Below are 5,000 nucleotides of genomic sequence, written 5' to 3' on the forward strand. Positions count from 1 at the left end.
GTTAGAGGTTAGAGGTCAAGGGTTAGAGACAGAGACTAACAGGTTGTTTATGTCCTGTTGCAGACCACCAGAATACTACTAGGTTAAAGGTCAAGGGTTAGAGACAGAGACTAACAGGTTGTTTATGTCCTGTTGTAGACCACCAGAATACTACTAGGTTAGAGGTTAGAGGTCAAGGGTTAGAGACAGAGACTAACAGGTTGTTTATGTCCTGTTGTAGACCACCAGAATACTACTAGGTTAGAGGTCAAGGGTTAGAGACAGAGACTAACAGGTTGTTTATGTCCTGTTGCAGACCACCAGAATACTACTAGGTTAGAGGTCAAGGGTTAGAGACAGAGACTAACAGGTTGTTTATGTCCTGCTGTAGACCACCAGAATACTACTAGGTTAGAGGTCAAGGGTTAGAGACAGAGACTAACAGGTTGTTTATGTCCTGTTGCAGACCACCAGAATACTACTAGGTTAGAGGTTAGAGGTCAAGGGTTAGAGACAGAGACTAACAGGTTGTTTATGTCCTGCTGTAGACCACCAGAATACTACTAGGTTAGAGGTCAAGGGTTAGAGACAGAGACTAACAGGTTGTTTATGTCCTGTTGCAGACCACCAGTTGCAGTGTGAAGAGACCATAGTCATCTCCTTGGCTATCGTCTCCGTGCTGGCTGTCATCATCGTTGCTGCCTTTTTCGGTTACCGCATGATGCACAGTGAGTAACCATGGCGATGACTAGACAATAATATGAGGCTTATCTCTGTGTATCCCGTGACCTCAGCCTCTGTCTGTCTGTCTGTCTGTCTGTCTGTCTGTCTGTCTGTCTGTCTGTCTGTCTGTGTGACTGTCTGTCTGTCTGTCTGTCTGTCTGTCTGACTGTGAATGTATTCTCAGGAGGTGGTAAACAGGGACTTCATAATCTCAACATGATGGAAGCAGCTGGTTCTGAGAGCTCTCTGGACCTGGACAACCTCAAACAACTGGAGGTCAGACGGCTACACCTACTATACCTACTACTGCTATTCTATCTACTACACATCTACAACTACTACAGCTATTCTATCTACTACACATCTACACCTACTACAGCTATTCTATCTACTACACATCTATACCTACTACAGCTATTCTATCTACTACACATCTACAACTACTACAGCTATTCTATCTACTACACATCTATACCTACTACAGCTATTCTATCTACTACACATCTACAACTACTACTGCTATTCTATCTACTACACATCTATACCTACTACAGCTATTCTATCTACTACACATCTACACCTACTACAGCTATTCTATCTACTACACATCTACAACTACTACAGCTATTCTATCTACTACACATCTATACCTACTACAGCTATTCTATCTACTACACATCTACACCTACTACAGCTATTCTATCTACTACACATCTATACCTACTACAGCTATTCTATCTACTACACATCTACACCTACTACACCTACTACAGCTATTCTATCTACTACACATCTACACCTACTACAGCTATTCTACCTACTACACATCTACAACTACTACAGCTATTCTATCTACTACACATCTACACCTACTACAGCTATTCTATCTACTACACATCTACACCTACTACAGCTATTCTATCTACTACACATCTACACCTACTACAGCTATTCTATCTACTACACATCTATACCTACTACAGCTACTACAGCTATTCTATCTACTACACATCTACACCTACTACAGCTATTCTATCTACTACACATCTATACCTACTACACCTACTACAGCTATTCTATCTACTACACATCTACACCTACTACAGCTATTCTACCTACTACACATCTACACCTACTACAGCTATTCTATCTACTACACATCTACAACTACTACAGCTATTCTATCTACTACACATCTACACCTACTACAGCTATTCTATCTACTACACATCTACACCTACTACAGCTATTCTATCTACTACACATCTATACCTACTACAGCTATTCTATCTACTACACATCTACACCTACTACAGCTATTCTATCTACTACACATCTACAACTACTACAGCTATTCTATCTACTACACATCTATACCTACTACAGCTATTCTATCTACTACACATCTACACCTACTACAGCTATTCTATCTACTACACATCTATACCTACTACAGCTATTCTATCTACTACACATCTACACCTACTACACCTACTACAGCTATTCTATCTACTACACATCTACACCTACTACAGCTATTCTACCTACTACACATCTACAACTACTACAGCTATTCTATCTACTACACATATACACCTACTACAGCTATTCTATCTACTACACATCTACACCTACTACAGCTATTCTACCTACTACACATCTACACCTACTACAGCTATTCTATCTACTACACATCTACACCTACTACAGCTATTCTATCTACTACACATCTACACCTACTACAGCTATTCTATCTACTACACATCTACACCTACTACAGCTATTCTATCTACTACACATCTATACCTACTACAGCTATTCTATCTACTACACATCTACACCTACTACAGCTATTCTATCTACTACACATCTACAACTACTAAAGCTATTCTACCTACTACACATCTACACCTACTACAGCTATTCTATCTACTACACATCTACACCTACTACAGCTATTCTACCTACTACACATCTATACCTACTATAGCTATTCTATCTACTACACATCTACACCTACTACAGCTATTCTACCTACTACACATCTATACCTACTACAGCTATTCTACCTACTACACATCTATACCTACTACAGCTATTCTATCTACTACACATCTACAACTACTACAGCTATTCTATCTACTACACATCTACAACTACTACAGCTATTCTATCTACTACACATCTACAACTACTACAGCTATTCTATCTACTACACATCTACACCTACTACAGCTATTCTACCTACTACACATCTACACCTACTACAGCTATTCTACCTACTACACATCTATACCTACTACAACTACTACAGCTATTCTATCTACTACACATCTACAACTACTACAGCTATTCTATCTACTACACATCTATACCTACTACAGCTACTACAGCTATTCTATCTACTACACATCTATACCTACTACAGCTATTCTATCTACTACACATCTACAACTACTACAGCTATTCTATCTACTACACATCTATACCTACTACAGCTATTCTATCTACTACACATCTACAACTACTACACCTACTACAGCTATTCTATCTACTACACATCTACAACTACTACTGCTATTCTATCTACTACACATCTACACCTACTATACCTACTACAGCTATTCTATCTACTACACATCTACACCTACTACAGCTATTCTATCTACTACACATATATAACTACTACAGCTATTCTATCTACTACACATCTACAACTACTACAGCTATTCTATCTACTACACATATATAACTACTACAGCTATTCTATCTACTACACATCTACACCTACTACAGCTATTCTATCTACTACACATCTACACCTACTACAGCTATTCTATCTACTACACATCTACACCTACTACAGCTATTCTACCTACTACACATCTATACCTACTACAGCTATTCTATCTACTACACATCTACAACTACTACAGCTATTCTATCTACTACACATCTACACCTACTACAGCTATTCTATCTACTACACATCTACACCTACTACACCTACTACAGCTATTCTATCTACTACACATCTACAACTACTACTGCTATTCTATCTACTACACATCTACACCTACTACACCTACTACAGCTATTCTATCTACTACACATCTACACCTACTACAGCTATTCTATCTACTACACATCTACACCTACTACACCTACTACAGCTATTCTATCTACTACACATCTACACCTACTACACCTACTACAGCTATTCTATCTACTACACATCTACACCTACTACAGCTATTCTATCTACTACACATCTACACCTACTACAGCTATTCTATCTACTACACATCTACAACTACTACAGCTATTCTATCTACTACACATCTACAACTACTACAGCTATTCTATCTACTACACATCTACAACTACTACAGCTATTCTATCTACTACACATCTACAACTACTACAGCTATTCTATCTGATACACATCTACACCTACTACACCTACTACAGCTATTCTATCTACTACACATCTACAACTACTACAGCTATTCTATCTACTACACATCTATACCTACTACTGCTATTCTATCTACTACACATCTACACCTACTACAGCTATTCTATCTACTACACATCTACACCTACTACAGCTATTCTATCTACTACACATCTATACCTACTACAGCTATTCTATCTACTACACATCTACACCTACTACAGCTATTCTATCTACTACACATCTATACCTACTACAGCTATTCTATCTACTACACATCTACACCTACTACACCTACTACAGCTATTCTATCTACTACACATCTATACCTACTACAGCTATTCTATCTACTACACATCTATACCTACTACAGCTATTCTATCTACTACACATCTATACCTACTACAGCTATTCTATCTACTACACATCTATACCTACTACACCTACTACAGCTATTCTATCTACTACACATCTACAACTACTACAGCTATTCTATCTACTACACATCTATACCTACTACTGCTATTCTATCTACTACACATCTATACCTAACAGCTACAACCATACAGCTACAACCAGCTAAAACCATACAGCTACAACCATACTGCTACAACCATACTGCTACAACCAGCTACAACCTATTGCTACAACAGCTACAACCATATTGCTACAACAGCTTACAACCTACAGCTACAACAATTCTACACAGCTACAACCACTACAGTCTAGTCTATCTACAACAACCTACTGCTACATCTACTGCTACAACCATACAGCTACAACCATACTGCTACAACCAGCTACAACCATATTGCTACAACCAGCTACAACCTATTGCTAC

The 5,000-nt window shown here is 38.3% G+C and overlaps 1 pseudogene across 1 annotated transcript in view; it reads left to right on the forward strand.

Moving 5' to 3' along the window:
• Positions 1-5,000, forward strand: part of LOC311119950 (bone morphogenetic protein receptor type-2-like) — a 33,529-nt pseudogene that overhangs the window by 19,972 nt on the left and 8,557 nt on the right. The window contains exons 3-4 of the transcript in view: positions 603-707; positions 887-978. The product of the transcript in view is annotated as a bone morphogenetic protein receptor type-2-like (transcript). The remainder of the gene's footprint in view (positions 1-602; positions 708-886; positions 979-5,000) is intronic.

The sequence above is a fragment of the Coregonus lavaretus genome, assembly GCF_964263955.1.
Source record: "Coregonus lavaretus genome assembly, contig: HAP1_SCAFFOLD_4341, whole genome shotgun sequence".
Classification (NCBI taxonomy): domain Eukaryota; kingdom Metazoa; phylum Chordata; class Actinopteri; order Salmoniformes; family Salmonidae; genus Coregonus; species Coregonus lavaretus.